The sequence below is a fragment of the Crocuta crocuta genome, unplaced genomic scaffold, assembly GCF_008692635.1.
Source record: "Crocuta crocuta isolate KB4526 unplaced genomic scaffold, BGI_CrCroc_1.0 scaffold602, whole genome shotgun sequence".
In the NCBI taxonomy this organism is placed as follows: Eukaryota; Metazoa; Chordata; class Mammalia; order Carnivora; family Hyaenidae; genus Crocuta; species Crocuta crocuta.
This window is the reverse complement of record NW_027529456.1, coordinates 618,669-641,614: the sequence shown is the minus strand read 5'-3', so window position 1 is coordinate 641,614 and position 22,946 is coordinate 618,669. Positions and strand designations below refer to the sequence as shown.

Genomic DNA, 22,946 nt, shown 5'->3' with positions numbered 1-22,946 from the left:
ATGCTTTGTACTTATTTGTTTTTGTTCCAAGTCAAAAGTTTCATTTTGTAACCATAAATTACTAAAGCAAAGCTAAACATATGCAGAATAGCACCATTTTTCCAAAGAGAGATGATGATACACAAATCAAATAAGAACACTTTGAAACATTCTCCTAAGAGGTATCACAGAACATATGCTGTGTGTTTGTGAGCCAGTGGTTTTAATAATCCTCCAGTGCTTTTTAGCCAATCATGGCTCATGTTAGATGTATTATTCATAGAAATATATTTACTAAATTGTATACCTATTTTATTTAAACAAGAAAAATGTGAAATGAGTAATTCAATTGGAACACATTTCCTGTTTCTTTCATCATCTAATCATCCAGAACTTGAAAATTATCTTTATTATAATTTCTCAATTCTATTGAACTTTTTCATTATTTTCAAAAAAGCCAAGGATATTTGATCCCAGAGATCAAATACCACTAGGTCTATGTTAATAAAAGTTTATCGATGGTTTGTGAGAAGTCCTAAAGGTTCATGGATGAACAAAATTATATTTTATGATAAGCTTTCTGCTAATACCTAAGACAAATAAGGCTACAATATAGTTTTCTTCTTTAAAACTTAAACATGAATTGTTTACCAAAAAATAGGTTAAAAGCCTCTCATCATTACTTATGTTAAATAGTAATTTAATAGTAAAATAATCTTTTTCAAACCTTTAATTCTTAGAGATAAATGTAGATCACTCTTTGGTATTGCTTCCTTAAAGAATGCACTTTTATTAGTTACTGTAAACATCATATCTACATTATTGTTTATGGCTGCCTTGACAAGAGCAATAGAGATAAATGATAATCACTATTAAGTGCTTGCTGCATGCCAGGAACATTATACTTATTCCTCACCCAGCTGTCTAAGACAAGCATTCCTATTATCTTACAGATGATGACTATGAGCTTGAGAAAGTTTACTTGCCTTACCCAAGGTCATGAAATTAGCATGTAGTAAGTTTCAGGTTGGTCTGGCTTGAAAGTCTATCTTCTTTCCATTAACAGGTTAAGTATTGGTTTGTGAAAGTGGTCAAGATATATCATTAAGACCTTGGTATTGGCTGATGGATTGTCTATGAGGTAGAACATTGGACATACTATTAGGATATATGTCAGCATTATGCCTGTGGTAAGTTTTTAATTTTATAGATACCTAAAAAATAAAAATAAATGACAAGATTATTATAAAGGTCTTGTTCTTTCCAGCTCTAAATTCTTTATTTAATTGCCTTATATAAATATGTATTTTAAGGGTTTCAACAACAGTCATCATAAAATATGTCTTCTTGAGTAGACATCCATATTAACCATGTCTCTTTGATCTCATTTTCTTATGGTTCATAATATTGTGTTCAATGTGAATAACTAATAAATTGATTTTATTACCAAGAACTTCCTGGATGATGTCTGTGGAATTAATAATGCATGCTATTTTCAAATGTATCAGTTTTACTTTTTATATGTGTATTATTAAAGTTGGCATTTCATAATATGCATAAACCTAGGCACAATTAAAGGTTTCTGGAGGTTAATATAAGGTAATGATGTATAATATTCCTTTAACTTAGCAATAATCACATCTCAGATAAACTTCATTGGCTATGATACTACCACTGCGCAAAGCTAATATTCCTATTCAAACATGTAGATTCAGTAGCAACAACAAAAATCATTACTTGCCAAAATACTAGGTCTTGGGAACTAGTTTGAGTGTTATTTTTCCTTCTTTATCAAGATTATAATCAAATTGCAGAGAGGATATCTGTACAAAAATTGATATAAAAAGTGATATAAAACTATGAGACAATACTTGGTAATTGTGAAAGGAGAGGTCCGGATAGGTTCTCCTGAAAGATTTCACAAAAGTAGTGACTGGTGAAGGATGCTGTGCTCCTAAGATATTGTTTAAAAAGTAAATTACTAGGGGCGCCTGGGTGGCTTAGTCGGTTAAGCGTCTGACTTTCGCTTAGGTCATGATCTCGCGGTTCGTGGGTTCGAGCCCCGCGTCGGGCTATGTGCTGACTGCCAGCTCAGAGCCTGGAGCCTATTTCAGTCTGTGATTCCCTCTCTCTCTGACCCTCCCCTGCTCATGCTGTCTCTCTCTCTCTCTCTTTCTCCTAGAAATAAATTAAAAAAAAAAATTAAAAAAAAAAACTTACTTCTAAAAAAAAAAAAGTAAATTACTAGAAGCCAGATAGAACCTTCAAACTACAATGCAAGTCTGACACTTGAAAAATAAGAGTTGGAAGAATAGAGAATAAATAGGAAGAGATTCACATGGCAATGAAGTTGCCAAAGTGTTTTAGCTATGCCCATGGCTATTCCTCAAGTCAAAATAATTTACTAGAGTACTTCATGTTTCAGAACAAATTTGCCACATGGGTCACTTAGAATTGTGATAGCTGGAAGGAAGTATTAAGAGATAGAAAAGTGGGAGTGCCTGGGTGGCTCAGTTGGTTAAGTCTCAAACTTCGGCTCAGGTCATGATTTCACGGTTCATGAGTTTTATCCCTGCATCAGGCTTTTTGTTGTCATCACAGAGCCAGCTACAGATCCTTTGTTCCTCTCTCTGCCCCTCCTCTGCTCACTCTCTCTCTCTCTCAAAAACAAATAAACATTTTTTAAAAAGACATGGAAAAGTGGATACCTCCCTACTCTTGTTGTCATAAGCAGCTTTCACTCTTCTTGCTCCTCACAGTCAATTTCTTTACCAAGAGAGTGGCTCTTATGCTTGCCTGCTGGATCCTAATCGTGAGATCTCTGGAAACAACCATAGCCTATGCTTTAATGAATGCTATTTTCAAAGGTATCAGTTTCACATGCTACATCCTCTGCCATGACTGTTTTTGCCTTGTGGACTAAAAAACTCAAATCATAAATATCCCAGAGTTACAGAGACTTGATACAAATAGTCTCTCAGTTGGCTCTTGGAAGAAGTAGTAAATAGTTCCACTCCCACTTCCTTCTTTGTTGCTTAACCAATGATTTTTGTTTGTTGGTTGGTTTGGTTTGGTTTAGTTTTCATTAGGCACACAGTTCCATACACATGTATCTGATTTAATGCAAAGATTACATCGTGGAGGATCCCATCCAACTCTTTCAGAATATTGCATCTCCAGTTGGCACATCAGCTATGCCTTTAGAAGTCAATTCCAATACTCTCTGAGACCAGATGCTTCTGAATGGTATGGTAATTGATATCACAGGTGGATGTCAGGGTTTACTGTGAAGAGAATCTAATGGTCTGATGCTTTGGGGTGTGGAATTCCATGCCTGTGGATCAGTGATTCTGTAAGCCTGTAGATAGTGGTATTGAATGAGGCTCTGTGTACAGGAATTTTGGCCCTTACCAGGTATAAATATGTCTCCCTATGAAGATGAATTGCTGGATGTTCCAGGATAGAAGGGTACCAATATAGTCAACTTATGAAGTAATCAACTGGTCTCCCAAAATATAGTTAAAGTATAAGTGTTCCTTTCTATTGTTGGATTATTTAGTGTTAAGGAGTAGGTAAGTCTTGCAAAGGAGGAATTTATTCTGTTTGTTTCATGGATAGTGTCCCCTTCAACCATCTTGGCAACTTTGTTTATTATAGTCAAGATGTGAGCCAGAACTGAAGTCATCTGAAAGCTTCACTGAGACTGGAAAATCCATCACTATGAAAGCTCACTTACACTGCTGGCAAATTTAGTTCCAGTTGTGGTCAAGAGGCATTAATACCTAACCACATGGAGCTCTCCACAGGTTACCTGAGTATCCTCCTGATGTGGTAGCTGTCTTTCACCAAAATGAATGATCCAAGAAAAGGTGCTGGAGATGCCACTATATTTTTATATATGACTTAGCCTTGGTAGTCATACACCACCTCTTCTTTTAATTCTATTGGTCATGTAGAATACAATGTGTCTGATACAACATGAGATGGGATTACTCAAGGGCATAAATACCAAGAAGAGATCATTGGGGTCATTTTGGAGGCTGACTACCATATCTGCTTTCTGGGCCTTAAAATAACATCTCTTCCACATAAAAATAGACTCTCCTTTTCAAGTATACCTAACATCTCATCCATTTTTATATAAGAGTCTATAAATGTGTCATCTAAATCAGTTCCCAGTGTAGACAAATTTCCTCTAGAGTAGTTCTTTAAAACAGCTCCTCAAATGCAGTTCTTCTCAATCTGAAGAATCTGAACTATCTCATAATAATGTATTATGCATTTGAGAAGAGACATAACTTTCTAAAAAATTTTGTCCAACATATCCTGTGATTTAAGCAGAGAGGTTTTTATGTTTATTGGAAGCTAACAAGAAAAAAAATTATAAGTAAAAGTGTTTAAAGTTTAAATTGGATTTAAGAGAATATTCAAGTGAGACATAATATATCATTTCAAATATTCAGTGAGTGACAATATGAATAAGGATTTCCTAGGGGTCATCATAATTGTACAAATATTTCTGAAATATTTTAAGAGAGAACATAGCAGTAAATGGTTTGTTAAATTTGTGACCCTTCATCTCTGAGGTCCTATGTTTTTATAAATGCATAACATCAAAAATAATTTATGAAAACTACATTCAACAAATGGCCAACGTTAATGGAGAGGCCTGGGAACTTATAAAATGTGTGTTTTCATAATCGATGGAAAGTGAGGAAAAGAACAAGTTAAATATAGCCAAAAGCATCTCATACTTGTTTTAAAATACACTCAGATTATAAAAAAAAACCCAAATTGGTATTGTACAAACGTCCTCACTAGACATTTACAAGTACTTAAAAGGATCATTTGATAATTTTTAAAAATGCTTTCTATTTGTTTATTTTTGAAAGAGAGAGTATGAATGGGGGACAGACAGAAAGAGAGGAAGACACAGAATCCAAAGCAGGGCTGTCAGCACAGAGCCTGACAAGGGGCTTGAACCCACAAGCCATGAGACCATGACTAAAGCCAAAGTCGAATGCTTAACTGACTGAACCACCTAGATGCCCCTCATTTGTCTGAAATTTTTGATCGTATAATCATATATTTTTCTCTCTGACTCTCTTGTTCCCAAGCTCTTCCTTCTTGTTCCCAAGCTAATCTTTCTTTCTTCTCTTTTTCTCTTACTGTCCATTTTCATTATTTTTTCTATCCATTAAATGATTATTATCTACGCAATTATGTTTTTACTTATTAGGCAGTATAAAATAGAGCATGGGTTTGAAGTTGGGGTAGTTGCATACATTTCTCCATTCAACCAAATGGACAGAGAGAGACCTTGGACATAGCACTTTATAATACTTGTAAACTTCATTTTCCCTGTTTGTAAAATGGAGATTTGAGTACCTAATTTATTTATCTATTAGAAAAGATGTCAATAATTTATATAAAACACTGGCACATAATTAAATTAGATAAATTATTTACTTTTTCTATTTTATGTTATTAAATATCATTTTCTCTGATATTTGCATCCCTCCACAAATCCTTGATCTGGAAAAGTTTCCTCTGTAAAAAATATACCTTCAGTAAGCCCTATGGTAATACAAACTGTCTCCAAGTAGACTGTCCTGATGGCTTTTGTTACATGCAGCTGAAGTTTAAGAGATTTCCTCCTTTGTCTTTATCATACAAACATCTGAGGTTAGCATAAAGGATATAGTTATAACATAAAGAAAGGGAAAAATGTACAAATATTGTTTTAATAATATTTCAAACTAGTAATTAAATTGCCTACACAGTAAGCTTATGGTATTTCATATAATTTTTAAGATTAATGATAAACCAAATACTTGTTATTCACTGTCTTCTGGGTAGTTTCTCCAAGTACAATCTCTATTCAAAATATGCCCTACAAATTCCAGCACCTAGGAAAATAGCTCCTTTGCATGTACCCCCTATGAAATTTGCTTTGTAATAGACACTAACTTAAATATTAACATAAAATGAAAATTCAAAATGAGAAAATTCTGAGGCAACAGTTTTGTTCACAATAAATATTAAACACTTTAAATGTTTTGTTAGATATTTCAAAAAAATGAAGTCAGGTGGAAGATATTTGGCATAAATGCAAGTGTGTATCACAAATATTGTGGGACCAAATGTCATTTCAAATAGCACTCTGTAAACTGATCAAAGAATAATTATCCATTGAAATTTAACATTTATCATAAAATTATGACTGCCTTTCTATGTAAATTACTCAAATATAAATATATATCAATAATAAGAAATATAATTTATTTATTAAAAGAATTTTATATTAAGATAGAATTGCCAGAGCAACACAGTTGGTAAATAACATTAGTAAATAAGAATTAACAGCTGCTCAAAATGCATTCATTCTCAGTAGAATATCTATGCATTCCATTATCTAACAATAATGCTAGTTAAAGAGAGAAAATAGTCTATTAGTAAGGAAAGCTATAATGTGTCTGTATTGAAATAGTTCAAACTGAATCAGTTCAGGAAGGATCACTTACTATGCATCCCTCATACCTGTCAAGGTGGGCCTTGTCCAGGTTGCAGACTTTTGACTTTTGCTTCCCTACTTTCAGGACAGATAGGTAAATCCTTAAATTGATCCCCATGCCATGCTATATGGATCAGCTTTCAACACACATTCTAGAATAATTAGCACATATTTGGAAGCACCCTGTGGTCTGATCAACAAGAAGATATTAATATGAAAACTGTCACATGTTCTCCTAGAAGCAGATACTGAGATGGCCATGTGTATGAAGGAAATGTATTAGGGGACATTCCTATGATCAGTGTTTGGGGAAAAACAGTAGAAACCAGATGGATCAGAAGGAGATATTGGACAGCAGTGCCGTCACACCAATATCTGTGCCAACTGTGATGGGATCTTTGAGAATAGAGGAGCCCTCTGGAATTGTGCTGAGTTTTAGGGACAAGGTTAGGACTCTATACCCCTGTGTGGATCATCACTAAGCATAGGTTCACTGGAGAAGGAGAAGTGAACAAAGGGAGGTGAATCTCTTTGGCAAAAACAACTCCTAAAGAGGACTGAACTCTCAGATGACAACTTTCTGAGCAGGCAGAGTAACAAATCTTCTGTCCAATATGGAAGGAGGGTGTGCTATGTACCTTGAACAGCAAAGTAGGACATGAGAGCCCTGTCTTTATGCTACTTAGACCCACTTGCTTAGTTTGAGTCCTGGAAACAGCTACTTCAGTGCAGCAGGGACTCTTTTCCTAGGGGAAAATATAAAAGAAATATTAATGGAACAAAGGCAGTACCATTTCCTGCAGCTGGACCAGAGGCAACACATAATCTCCATTCTCTGCCTTACGAAATTCCTTAACCCTTAGCCACGGGTGGGTCACCTGGTGAAATCAAGACCCATTCCAGAGAGGTTCAATCTTCTCTTTACCATATCCTGCTCAGGCCATGGGTGCTATACTTTTCCATTTACCTACCATCACAATTTAGCAAGGTAGTACTAAGTGCTTCCCAAGTTAATCACCTGGTTGCCAAATATATTTATCCTTACCTTACCTCCTCCTAATGACTAAAATTAATTAATGCTACCAGTATGATGATTCATTATCTTGCCTTCTGATTCCTCAGCACAAGATACGTGAATATAAAATGCCCAGACAACAGCTGTAACTTAAAGTATCATGGGAATTTCTCTTGCCTTGTACCTTAGTGAAAATGTGCTCCTTTTGAGAAATGGGAATCTAATTCTACAGAGCACAGAGTTATGAGAATAGAATCGCAAATGCCTCCAGTGAGTCATGGGAAGAGACGGTAAAGTGGGATACTCCTGCTCTGTCCCTTAGTTATAGATCCCTGCATATACTTATTGGAAAAATAGGAAGTATAATGGTAACTGAGTTAGCATGCATTTTTCCAGCATTCTAGAAATACCTCTTACAACATCATTTCCAACCTGGTACCGCAGCTATGCTTTTACAACACTGTTCCACCACTCTTTTTGGTTGAACCTTTAATTCTGTGGTCATGGTCCATTGATGGTATCTCCTTTAATGTAAAATGAGTGCCTTAATCTGGAGCAATATCATATGGGATATGGTTTTGCTGAATGAAACATTCTGAGTCTTCAGTAGTTTGTGCTCATTGAGACAGTGTGGGAGGAAAGGCAAACTCAAGCACAAAACAATTGTGAAAATACATTGTTGTGAAAATACATTGCTTCCCCATTTCATTGTAGAAGAGTTCCAATTTAATCAATTTACCCCTAAGGACCAATTGGTATCCTGGAGGAAGGATACGACTATACTAGTCGTTCAATGTTAGTTTTTCATTATAGAAGACTGAACACTCAAAAATGTGAGCAATGTGATCAGACTTAGTGAACGGAAGCCCATCTGTAGCCTATAGCTCTGGGTGCTCCATTCATGTACTTACAGTGCCACCTCTTGAGTGGTCTGTGACAGAGACTGACTGATATCAACTGGTTGCATCATCCTGTGTATTTGGTAGCTTAATGTCTCTTCCAAGACTGATGGACTCTGATAGTCATTAAGAATACAGTGAGAGTACAGTCTTCATGTTTTGTGACTATCACTGGTCAGTCCTTTCACAAAATTATATACCATATCTTCATTTCCTATATTTTGATATTTTCTTTCAGGTCTTGATCAACAGTCCAAACATTTGCAACTGTCTATGAATCTGTATATCTTCTAAATATGGGCTACCTCATTTGCCACACGAAGCAGATACCAGGTGTCACATACAAAGACATGTCCTCTGAAGAATGTCCTCACATCATTGTGTTTCAGAGCCATCTCTGAGTGGAGCTGTAATGCAGCCCTCATTCATTTTCAGCTGCAAATATACTCAGATAATCTGTCCATGAACTAAGCTCAGAATTTTTTTATCTTTTGTGAGGAGGTCATAAAGGGTCTACAGTGGGACTATACATGTGAATTGAGGAAGAGACCCTGCAATCATTGTGGGTGATGTGACAGTCTGCTCATAGCTCCCAGGACATGTTTGTACCCTCTGATATTGCTTGTTGGATCTGAATGAAACAGGCTGAATAAACCACTGTAAGACAAACCTTACCATGCAAACTCTGGTCAGCAAATAGGAACCTAAATACAATGGGACTAATTAGATCCCAGGATGGGAGGGGCCAAGCGGCCACACTTACATTAGGGGAAAATGGAGTCTTTTTTTTTTTAATGTTTTATTTATTTCTGAGAGAGAGAGAGAGAGACAGTGTGAGCAGGGGAGGGTCAGAGAGAAAGAGGGAGACACAGAATCTGAAGCAGGCTGACCTGTCAGCACAGAGTCCGACACGGGGCTCAAACCCACAATCTGTGAGATCATGACCTGAACCGGAAGTTGGACGCTTAACCGACTGAGCCACCCAGGCGCCCCAGGGAAAAATGGAGTCTTGGAGAGCTCTGAAAGTTGACTTAGAACACATAGCTTGTTATCAATAATGAGACTGTATGGCCCTGAAGCCTGCATTCTCCCATGACCATAGCCATGTGGGATGGTTAGAGATTACAGGATATGAAGTCAGATGAAGCAGAGTTCACTCTGCACTCTTGTCATTCCAGACAGGAGTTTTCAACTTTTATTTCCTCTGTGCATCCTGCTTCCAGCTGCCTAGAGTGCTATCAACACCTCAAAGTCCTCCATTATACACAGAATTTGTTCCTATTTCAGTTCAAAGCACTCACCTAAGAAAGCCTTTCCCAATTCCCAGATAAGATCAGCTATTCCTCTTATATATGCTTTTAATATGCTGTGTAGTTTCCTTTTATCACTCATCATTTGAAATAATCTATTACTGTGAAAAATTGATGAAAGCTAATTTCTTCTGTTAAACGATAAGGGTAAATTCTGTGTTCTTACCATTATATCCTTAAAGGCCAATATAGCCTTCTAGGGAGTAAAATCATGAAAATATCTGCTAAATAATGTTGCTATTTGTTTTATTTGCAATCTCTTAAAAACATTTCAGCCAGAAATTCCCAGTTCGTGTTTTTGAGAAGAAAATGTAAGCTCACCATGTATGGAAATGTAACTCCATATGATGACAATAAGAACCTGTCCCCATGGGAGTCCATTTTGGCCATATTCTCAGCACATGCATGATGTCATTTATACTTTCAGGTCCTCCCTTATATGTTGCCTTTAATTATTCTCCCTGTGTTTCATTTGCATTAAATTTATTCTTTGTCTCCATATGTAGCAACCTGAGAACAAAAATCCCCTGCATACTTTATTAGAAACCCTAATGCAACTCATAAAAGGAGAGAACCCCCATTGGCATAAGGGACACATTGTTAAATGGATGCATGATTATATTCTACATGTCACACTTAATTGAAAAGCAACCTTGAAATTCAGTAATATCTCACTCAGGAAGGCAGAAACTCTAAAATAAATTAAAACACAGTGGTTTATGCCTTTTTGCCCTTATGACAGACGAGCATGACTTAAGCAGCCTTGATTTACTGAAATCTCTTGAGGCTCAAGTCACTAAAGAAATAGTGTAAGTCACTACTGCCGTATTTCAGTAAAGGCTAACATTTTGCCTCAGCATATGAACAAATTGGATCTTCAGAAGAGATGTTAACAGAATGATAAATGATATTATCTTTGAATTTAGGATTTTGAGTTGAATGTTATACAACATGTTTCCTCCCAGAAATTATAAAACCACATGGATGAAAAATCTGCTTCAGTATCAACAGAGATAAAGAAAAGGGGAAAAAATAAACTTTTTAGAGGTTGCATTTTGCCCTTCTCACAAATAACTTTTCTGTGAATCATAGATTCTATGTAAGTCATGTAAGTAATTATTTTTTAAAATATTTTCATGGACTTCCACTTCTGGCTATGGTGAATTAGCATGCAACAGAGCAATAGTCCTACTGAGGACAACTAGAAAGTAGAAACAAGCTAAATTATAAAAAAAAGGTATCTCCTCTCTAATGGCATGGGACGGATAGTAAGGTTAATAGGACTGTAAGATTAGGGGACAAACCAGAACCAAAACAAAAAGTGCTCATAAAGGATATATTAATATGGAGATCCTGAGCAAGAACTAGCTTTTGGGAGGCAGAGAATCTTAACAATCCTTTCCATGGTGCTGGGAGACAAAAGTTGAAATTTAGGATAACTAATGCATCCGAATTTGAGAAGTTAAGATACCAGGGAGAAGCAAAGTGCATAGATATGAAGCCAACCATCTAGGCTGGCTTTCTCTCAGAAAGAGATTTCACCAAACCATAAATTGCCTGGGTCACAAGGTGCAGCAGCTGTGCAGACTCACTGAAAGTCTCAACACAGTGGGCAGATAAACACTGGAGTTGAAGGTCAAGCATAATAGGAAAGTTTGCTGAGCATTTTCCATCAGGGCTCCTGAAAGAGGATACTATGTAGGTGACAACATAGTGGTAACTGTAAGAACTAGTTAAAGGTTAATCTTACCTTATATTTTGAGGTAAGATAATGAGTTTTAATAAAGATATTGTACATTATTAATCCCCTTCAGCTAGACTCATCATGACATTTTTCTGCCCTCAATGAGTTTTCTGCTACTTCATGGGATAAATTTTTGAACTTTTAGGAATACCACCATACCAGATGTTGCTTTTCTAAGTAAGCCTGTAAACATCTCTCCTCTGCCAGTCGGCACAATGTTAAATCTGTCAGTGGAAAGCACTGGGGAGATACTGCTGGAAGAAGGGACCTGTCTTCCTGTTTCCAGTGAGCTTTTCTTTCTTGCTCTGGCATCAGTGCCAGAGTATGGCTGGACTCCAACTGGTTCTCGCCCTCCAGCGAACTCCAGAGGCACTCAGGCAGACAGCTCTCCTGTGAGCTTCAGCATTATGCCCGTAGATCCTGCTTCCTAGTAGGTCCTGATGACACATTAGTGAGAGGTTTTTCATGCCTCACCCCAGCATCCTAGAAAGCTCTTCATCAAGATACCAGTGTTCCATTGGGCAGTTTCCTGATTTTCAATCTTTGACTATGGACCTCAGCGAACTTCTCCATCAGAGTGTGAAGTAAAAACCACACGTTTTCCAATGACGTTTGCTTCTCAGCTTGGTGGAAGGGAAGATTCTCCCAAGTTTATACTTTTCTTGGGTACTCTGCTTCAGTCTTGGTAACTGATCCTTATATCTGCTGTTTAACTCTTTTTAGTTAGTAGATATTAATTAACAGTTTTTTGTGTTAAAAATCTTGAGTTCAAATTACCGATGTGATTTCTTCCCCTTAAAAGGAAACTGACTAATAAATCTACCACCCTATTTTCTATCTAGCATAATATTCTCCTATACCTCTTACTTATACCCACTCACTATCTATAGCTTATCCAATGATATGTCACACTTATCTCATTAGATCTGCTAACACACAGCCACATAAAGTGACACCTACCTGTAGAAAAAAATTAATTATTGAGGAGAAATCAGCAACCCACACATGAAGGACTAGTTTTACCATGTGCTAAGACATATTATTTAAAAATCAACAAGAAAAAAAATCAGTGTAGGATCTCTGAAATTTCTTTACAGAAGAAGATGCTATAATGCAGTCATCTTAATAATAGGAGTTTTCTGTTCAATGAAGATGTCATTGAATTTGTTCCAAGTTATGTATTTGTCTTAACAATATTCTGACAAACAATTTTTTAAGTAAGGATGATTGGCAGGTTTGGGCAAATTACACATATTATAATAATAAAAGAGTCCTAATAATTTTATAGATGATGAAAATGTTCACTCAATCATAATAAATTAAATTTTAGAAGGTTTCCTAAAGAAAAGTTTATGCAATTGAATTTGTTCTCACTTTTATTACAGGGAAATTTTGATAGTGCTTTACAACATTATTTTTAAACAATGTCAATATTTCATTTAAGGTTTGAGGAGCTAGGGTAAAAGCAGAATTGGCATGGAGAGATTTCTTCATCTCTTTCTTGGTCTCCAAATACATGCCTATAAATGAATTTTTGATTCAAACAAAGTACCCACAACCAATGAAAATTATTGTATATTTTATACCTAATTAAGACTCAAGCTTTCTTACTTTTATTGCCAATACAGATAAAGCAACTTCTATCTGTTATTTTGCGGGAACAAGAAGCCTTTTAAGCAATGATGAGGTTGTGAGTACCATCATGAGTACCATCAACTATTCCCATTCACACATGAGCACGAGACTTAAGCAGTGAAAACAAGAGACCAATATTGTTTTGTTTTAAGTTTTTGTTTAAATTCCAGTGAGTTAATATATGGTGTAATATTATTTTTAGTGTACAGTATGGTCATTCCACACTTCCATAAAACACTCAGTGCTCCTTACAACAACTCTTCCTAAGCCCAGCCACTTCGGTTCAACTGCAACTACCGAGAGCTACAATCTACATATTCCTTTGATGGCTGACTACTGAAGAACCTTTTCTGATACAAATTTTTATAATAAGCTCTCAAATGATTAAGCATTACTCAGCAGTCTTGTTAGAGATGATCCAGAAAGAGTATGCAGAATTTGGTCACATTTCTTCTTGAAATTTTAATAACAAGTTTTTAATGTTTATTAATTTATTTTTGAGAGAGTGAGAGCACAAACAGAGTAAGGACAGACAGAGAGGGAAACACAGACTCCAAAGCGGACTCTGGGCTCTGAGCTGTCACTACAAAGCCCAATGCAGGGCTCAAACTCACCAACTGTGAGATCATGACCTGAGCCAGTGTCTGACACTTAACTGACTGAGCTCCTTAAGAACCCCTCTTCTTGAATTTTTAAAAAGTATTAAGTGATTTCCAAGACCACTGGGAAAATGAATTTATTCTCACAATACTATTTCAAAACTATCTTTACCAAGAATATACAGCTGTGACTTAAGAAGTATTGGGCAATTGGAAAAGAGTACCACCTTCTTTCCTATCGAACCCAGTTGCTGCCTTGCTCCTATTAACTTTTACTGGAACTGCTTCCTGAAAAATGGTAATGATAATAAAATAATGATGCTACTTTAACTCTTGTATACTTCTTTCTAGATTAAAACACATTTCCAATAATACTAAGAGGCAAACAACTTTTCTCCATCTAGAATGAGTAAACCTAGGCTTTGAGAGGGTAAGGGCTTTGCCAATGCCATGATGTGTGTGTGGAGAGCCTAGACTTAAACCAAGGACTTTGGATGTTGACAAAATTCTTGGTTTCTACATCAGAAGTTGCCACTTATGATAATAATGTCGATAACAGCAGTACTGTTCAACATGAATTTACTATGTGATAGAGAATTTAGCTAATAGTTTATGCATGATATAATTTAATCCCCACAAATAATCCATGTTACAAGTATTCTAAGTATATATATCTAAGTCTATATATACCATAAAAATTTGACTTGCAAGCATAATTTGTTTCAGAAATACTCTTGTAATCCAAAGCTTGTATATGCTTGTATGTCAAAGCCAATTTCCCCATAAGAAATAATAGTTCAGATGATTCATTCCACAACCCAAAAATATTAACATAAAAATGATTGCAATACTGTAATATAATACAAAATAATAAAGAAAATACAAAATATAAAGAAAAATAAGCAAATTAACTTTCACTTACCTTTGAAAGCCTTTGTGACTGGTGTGAGGGAGACAAATGAGACAAAGCTATTGTGTAGGATGACTTTCACTATCATTTATGAAATCACGGCTATCTTTTAGCTCCATGGAATCTTTTCCATTTCCTGCAACTTTTTTTCTTTTCTTTCTTTCTGTTTTTTTTTTAATTTTTAACATTTATTTCTGAGAGACAGAGCATGAGTGGGGGAGGGGCAGAGAGAGAGAGAGAGAGATACAGAATCCAAGCATGCACCAGGCTCTGAGCTGTCAGCACAGAGCCTGATGTGGGGCTTGAACTCATGAACCGTGTGATCATGACCTGAGCCGAAGTTGGACGCTTAACCCACTGAGCTACCCAGGTGCCCCTGTTTCGTGCAACTTTAACAAGAAATGTACCAACTGACACTTGTTTCTGCCTCCTTTTGAGGATTTCACAGAAATGTGACATTGCATTGTCATTAAACAGATTCATTGCTTGCACCGCTACAGCCTTATACTTATGTTGTATAATACGAACTTTTCAGCATCTAGTTCTGTACTTGGTGTACATACCTGTTCACAAAGGAACTGTGATTCTTCCATAGGAAACTTCCAAGGACGAAGACAAGATGGTGATTTCTTCTTTTTAAAAAGAAACACATATTAATTTATATAACACATTTATTTAGCAAGTATTTGTCAAGCACACTACATAGGAAAATGGTGAATTTCATCTACTTATTGAGCTGTTTTAAAAAAATATCTTTCAGTAAAATTTTATTGTTTGTTTTTTTTAATTTTTTTTAATGTTTTATTTATTTCTAGGAGAGAGAGAGAGAGACAGTGTGAGCAGGGGAGGGTCAGAGAGAGAGGGAGTCACAGATTCAAACAGGTTCCAGGCTCTGAGCTGGCAGTCAGCACAGAGCCCGATGCGGGGCTCGAACCCACGAACCGCGAGATCATGACCTAAGTGAAAGTCGCACGCTTAACCGACTAAGCCACCCAGACGCCCCAGTAAAATTTTATTGTTGACTTGACTATGTCTTGCACGTTCTTTCTAAGGTTTATTCTAAGATATTTTATATTTTATTATTGTTGAAGTTATAAATGAAATTAATTTTACTTATATTTTCTAAACTTGAAAAGGAGTAATTTTTCTTACATTTTCCATCTTTGCGTCTAAGGAAATGTTACCATACTTCACGGGGTTTAAGGAAAGAGTGGAACTAAAAATTTGTGTTCATCTTGCCTGTGGTCAAGAAAAGGCAGATATAAATCATAAAAGCTTAATACTTTGTTATAAATGATAAATATAAATGATTAGAAATTCTGGTAATAAAAATACTGTTTATAAAAGATTCAATTTACAAAAAACTTTCATGCAACTAGTAACTTCTAAGAATTATAAATAAAGAAAGTGCAATTACAAAAATTGTAGGACCATCTCTTATCAACGTGAATAAGCTAACAAATTATATTCAAGTAAAAGTAGCTTTCTATTTTTCAACGTAGACTTAATTACAGAATTATCAGAGTCTATCAATTGTGTTAAGTTTGTTGATCTAAATCTGAAGAAGACACAGATTACCCTCAAAGAGTGTATAACTGGACAGTCTTACCACTAAAAATAGAAACTTTGAAACAGTGTGATAAATGCTATTATAGAGATATTCTTATTTAATCAATAATTCTTTTAAGAAAAATGAACATCTAATGAAAGTAATGAGTGCCCTGAGTCTGTCACTGATTATTTTAGATTTAAAAAATACATCTATTTTTCTACATGGGTGCTCTAGTGAAATAATTTAAAACCTATTCCTTGGGTTTATTTTGCTCCAAGTCTGGTTAATGTTATTTTTAATAAAACTCTTAAGGATTCATCCTATCCTTTCCGAGGGTCTGAATTAATAACACAATTTTATTTTGGTAGAGCATTTAAAAATTGAAAACATTTGTTTTAGATGTTTGTTAAATTATTTTCTTCTACAGAATTCCTGTGATTTTGTTGAATGAAATGTGTTCTGTATCTCCATGGTAATTCTTCTCTCAGATACTTAGTATCTAAGAGAATATATCATGCCTTCCCTGTTACATTCATAATGTCTGGGTCCAGTGGAAGCAGCCTACATGGATGTACAAGATGAGTAGACCATTAGTGGCATTTTACTGTAAAGCTATATCAGCCGCTTTAGAGTCACTTTATCCAGGTTCAAATTGTCCCCCCAACACTCCCCAGCTTCATTTCAGCAGACATTTATTAAATTTATTTTTCTGTGCTCAGATACCTTCTAGGGTTGTTATGACTCAGAAGGATTAAATAGGGCAAAACATGTAAAGTAGCGAGCGCATGCCCAACACATGATATATATTCTATGTATATGTTTATATAAATAAAATATAATTAATTTGATAATGGTGAAATTGTATGCATATCATTTACTTCATTTTTATCTCATAATGTCTAGAATTATTACAAGAGTGTATGCTGGAGTTACCTACTTCCAAAAAGAATTTGAAAAGCGGGTATCATGTACTTTCTTTGAATGAAAGTGAAAGATGAAGTCTATAAAATTCCTTTAGTAAACTTTTTACAGTCTCTTGGTGTCAATAATCATTTTGAACAAGTGATTCTCAAATATAAATCTTCAGTAATGACTTGTTCTGACATATCCCTGTGCTTTCAGTAGTCTGTTGTATACCCCTCACACACGCCAATTCAAAGTCAGCTTTCGTGGTACCCAACTTTGTTTTCATTTGGACACTGTTCCTCCTCTTCATTTTTCCTCTCCACCTTCTATTGCTTCTCTTCTTTATCCTCTCTACCTGAGCGCTGCTATCTACCCAACTATCCAAGAAGAAAATCTTGCCTTAATTTGGATTTACCTCCTCATTTGGCAATCTCAATAATATTTATCATTTGAGCTGTATGGTTCCCTTGAGTGGTCAGTATTTTCATAGCTAACATAATCTCTCTCTCTCTTTAACAATCTAGACATGGATTTTAAAAGAAAACCCATGATATTTATATATTTTTAATATTAATTAAAGCTTATATAAATTGCTAGCCTCATCAGATTTGTATCTTGGACTCTGTATCAGGAATGAAAACAAGAAACAAAAAAAATATAAATGTATATATTCAACAATGGCCTAATTACAAGATTGAAAAATCTCTTATTCTCTCTCTCTACCAGTAATCTCATTCTCACATATCTTTGTGCTTCCTTACTGGTTTTCCTCCTATCTTAAATGTTTTCACTCTGTTTTTAAAAATGTAGGTCCACCGTAAAAATAAATGCCAATAAATCAACACCTTAGACATTGGGAATACAATGGGAATATACTTTTTAGGTTTGTAATTCTTTGGCAATATTTATTCTACATTTATGCACACATACACACAGATGATAAGTGCAAAAGTAGACTGAGAAATACTATGATATGGAAACCTGAATAATTATGATAACTAAATGCTTGCAAGGGATTGTGAAAGAGAAAGCAGAATGTATAAACCACTCGAGATTAAGAAATATTCTGAGAACTCAATTTGTATAAGAGAGCAAATCTTGAGTATGAAATGTATATGAATAGGAATTTGAATTGAAGCAAGTAGACAATAAAAATGAAATTTCACTTTTGCCGTGGTGTAGGGTCTTGGATTTATCCAGAAGATAATCAAAAGTTATTGTAGGAATTTATATTGAAGATAATTAATTACAATTAAGCTTTTTTAGTATGACTTTAACTCCAGTATAGAAGTAAACCACAGGGGGAGAAAAAGGAAGCAGAAAGACCCACCAAGAGTCAAACTGTATCATAAAGCAGATGAAAAATTATGACCTAAGTAAAGCTAATGCCAATGAAGATAGGAATATATGATTTATAATATCTTAATATACATAATAGGTTTTAGAGACAGGAGGAAGAAGTAAGGAAAATGGAGAGATAAGGAAAGGCACACACATAACTGATTCACTCAAAGTGAGGGCTAGCAGTCACCATGGCTGTAATACAAGATGGGGGAGTCTTTAGGGAAAATACAATATTATGAATTTAGTGTTACAACTATTGAGCTTCAGGTGCCTATTTCACCTGTTCAAATACCAAGAAGATATTTGTAAACATAGGCCCAGACTTCAGGAAAGAAATCTAGGCTGAGAAAATTATCTGAGAGTTACAATACAGAGATTACAAATATTGCCATGGAAGATAATGATTTCTACAGAGATGATGGAAGAAGTGGGAAGAGAGTCTAAGATAGATGCTGAAAATATTAGAGAATATTTAAAGAAAAAGGAATCCCTTTTTCTACAACCCACACCTTTTAACTTTACATAAAAATTTCCTTGAGGATGCTCTTTACCCGTAGCGCTGTTATCTGTGAGCTACTAATTATTTCATACTCTATTAGAAGATGAAAAAGGAAAAGCAGGGAAAAGGAAGCACCTTCATTTTCTAATTATTATTCCATCAGCTCGCAATTAATTGCTTATCACACCATCTTCCTTCTGTGAGGATCATGCCATTCACCTACAGCACATTTACCTTAACTAATGGTTAAAGAAAAAAACTTTAGGATATTCGTTGTATAATTGCTATAACTTAATCTCTTAAACTTCATACTATCTTTTGGTATCTCATTTACCTTCTATCTTTGTTGAGCTCCTAATCCAAGAACCTTATACCTCTCTGGACAAAACACTCAAAGCCATCGACTTCTTAATTTTTTTTATGGTTTTATGCACTTTGCTGACTCCAACCNCAGACTGAAACAGGCTCCAGGCTCTGAGCTGGCAGTCAGCACAGAGCCCGACGCGGGGCTCGAACCCACGAACCGCGAGATCATGACCTAAGCGAAAGTCGGACGCTTAACCGACTAAGCCACCCAGGTGCCCCAGTCTCTCCTAATTTCTAACTGACTAAGAAACCCTGGATACACCCACAGAAATTAGTACTTTGATATCTCAAGAAATATATCATTTCCAATATGAACTCGGAACTTCCTTCTTTATTTTTTTGCAATAGTATCTAACTTCACATACCTCTCTAAACTTAACTCTATTCTCTTCTGTTTCACTTCCCTTGAAGGAGTAGACTCTAATGTTCTGTGTCCTTACTTCCTCTTATGGAGTCTTGAATCTATAATCTGGCTCCAATCTCATACCCCTAAAGAAATAGCTCTTTCTGATTCAGCAGTGTCCTGCTGGGGCCAAAAACTTTGGTTATTTTCAATGAATCCATGAGGATAAAGCAAAGGTTTCTATTTCTCTGGGATTACCTATGAAGAGATCACTCACTCTTTCTTGGACCAACAAATACAGTCTCCATTCAACAAGATAATGATGCCCGGACTCTCTTATTTCACATGATATCTCTGTCCAACCAAACCCTACCTACCAGAAAAATAAAGAAAGAAATATAGTTCTGAGAACACTAAATACAATAAATACTCAGAATACAATAGAGAAAACTATTCCAACCACAAGAATGCAGATTGTAAAGAACATTTACAGTCCTAATATTTTAAAAAATCTTTGTTTCCACAACAGCAGAGGTAAAGACCATGTAATTTTCAATCACTTATGGAGATCTCATACATCATATGGATAAACTTACCTTAAAATGATGCTAACTCAGAGATAGTCAGAGCTGGAACAACAGATTTCTCTCACTTATTGAAACCTAACTGAGTTTTATTTTTATTTAAGTGCACATGAATTAGTCTAAAATAATCCATATGTCCACCTTGAATATTTGTTCAGGAACTTAAAATCAGACAAAGTATAATTTAAATTTCAGTTACAAAATTTAGGTATGGTTTTTAACTAAAGCATGTCCAAATTACAGAATATGGTGAATATATCACAATTTATTGGTCCATTGTTGTTCAGATAGCTAATTTGTGCTCATTTAAAACAAATAAAACTTCTATGCATATTCTTGTACATTCTTGAACTCAAGTTCAAAAGTTTCTCCAGGGATTATACTGAGAAGAGGAACGGATAGGTCATAGAGGATTTTATTTTATTTATTTACTTTTTAATTTTTTAATGTTTGTTTATTTTTTAGAATGAGAGAGACAGAGAGAGATCAGGACCTGAGTTGAAGTCAGACACTCAACCAACTGACCACTCAGGCACCTCAGTCATTGAAGATTTTAATGTTAAATCTTACGTGACAATACCCACTGGGTTCCCAACTAATTTTTTTATATAAATGTACATTGCCATTAGCAATATGTAATAGTTGCATGTAATCCACATCCAATCCAACATTTCTGCCGACGGATCAATAAAATACAGTGTCTCATTTTGTTCTTAATTTGTCTTTTTTGTTTCCTTATCCAGGAGTGCATACTTTTCTCTCTCTGTATATATATGTACGTCAGTTTCTTTTTCTATCCCTTTTTATCACATTAATATTATTGCCTTTATACAGTTAGATTTGATTACATGCTGGAAAAATTGCCCCTTGCCAATTATTATTAGTCTCAGTTCTCATATTTCTTTTTAATTTTTTTAAATTTTAAACATTTATTTCTGAGAGAGAGAGAGAGAGACAGGGTGAGCAGAAAGGGTCAGAGAGAGAAGGAGACGCAGAATCTGAAACAGGCTCCAGCCTCTGAGCTGGCTGTCAGCACACAGCCCAGTGCGGGGCTCAAACGCACAAACCATGAGATCATGACCTGAGCTGAAGTGAGACACTTAACCAACTGATCCACCCAGGTGCCCCTAAAGAACCAATGTTTTACTTCATGAATTCCCTTTTCTGTGCCTTTCTGTATGCTACTTTTTTTTCTTTCCATCTCTTCTCTTTTTCCCCCTCTCATCTCTTTCTCCCTCTCCTCCCTCCCTCCCTTCTTTCTTTTTTAATGGAGTGAAACAAAAAGTATACTGGGAGAGAATACACAAATCAGACGCTTTCAATATGGCAAATTATCCCAAATTTAGGACACAGTATAACTGTTATACAAGCAAGGAAATAAGAAAACAGCATCTCAGAAAGGACATTGTGCTCTTTGCAAGAGTCCCTTAGCTGAGCTTGTGGTTCCTAACTTCACTTGTCTGGCCTTGGGTAGAATTCTTCACCTTGCTTCTGTCCCTAGGCTTTGCCCTAAGGATAGTAGTGCTCACTTCATGGGAATTCTTCTGAGCTAAGCCTGACTCCTCCTTCAGTGTTTCAAACTCATATTTTATCACAGGACACACCCTTGGTGACCCATGTAGGTTTGTGAAGCCAGTGATAACTCAAGAAGAATTTTTTCTGCATGTGGAGATTTGTCACTGACATAGTGGTACAAGTACAGCTGTTACTGCTTATTATTAAAGGTAATATTTGATTTTTTAAGTTTATTTATTTTGAGAGAGAAAGCCAGAGTGGGAGCAGAAGAGGGGCATAGAAAGAGAGGGAGAGAGAGAATCCCAAACTGGCTCAGTGCTGTCAATACAGAGCCTAACGCAGGGCTCAATCCCATGAACCTTGAGATCATGACCTGAGCCAAAATCAAGAGTCAGATGCTAAACCACGTGAGCCACCCAGGCGCCCCTAAAGTTAATATTTTGATCTTAAGGGAGGTTGGACAGTACAGTTTTTTGGAAAAAGAAAAGCAAAAATCTCTGAATTCGATGCCTCAGATTTGAGTGGAAGTTGCACCACATACTCTTCAGATAAATATCTACAAATCATGTTCTCACACTTCAATTTCTGAGCAATAATAGTACTTCTAACTGAGGGTTGTTGTATAGATTGAGTTAAGTATATAAAGAAAATACAATAGTGTGTGAAACGTAGTAAGCTACATAGAAGTATTTGCTATTATTATGAAATTAATTTTATTTAAAATACATTGAAGTCATTTGATGCTGAAAAATACTTTTTGTAAATGAAATAGTAACCTAACTATAGCTGTAGCAGATTAATGAGTAACGAATATAATTATGTTTTTATTTAATTTTCTGATTGACTCAGTAAAGGGTTTTTCCTTTTATAAAACTGTTATGATGGGATTTGTCATCTTATTGTCAATTACAGTTTGAAAATGCTGACTTTGATTTTAATAATTTGTCATTAAAATGTTTTCTTAGAAAAACATTGTCAGAAATCAGAAAGCTAAAGTGAACCCATGACTACATAAATGACAGCATGACATAAAATTGTCTTTTTAGGACTATAGGCTTTTTTTTAATGCTACTAGTCTGCTTTTGAAATGCTTAAAACACATCAAACCTTTTTATCCCCCAGGGGATAAGCTTAAGATAAAAAAATTATATTGCATTTGTCTCATTTCTCTGCAATTATTTATACTGTGTCATTGAATTTTTCAGACTAGAAGTAAGCAAAACATCAAATAT

The 22,946-nt window shown here is 35.4% G+C and overlaps 1 pseudogene; it reads right to left on the bottom strand.

Moving 5' to 3' along the window:
• Positions 1-1,597: 1,597 nt before the first annotated feature.
• LOC144228858 (U4 spliceosomal RNA) lies at positions 1,598-1,665 on the bottom strand (annotated as a pseudogene).
• Positions 1,666-22,946: the final 21,281 nt, after the last annotated feature.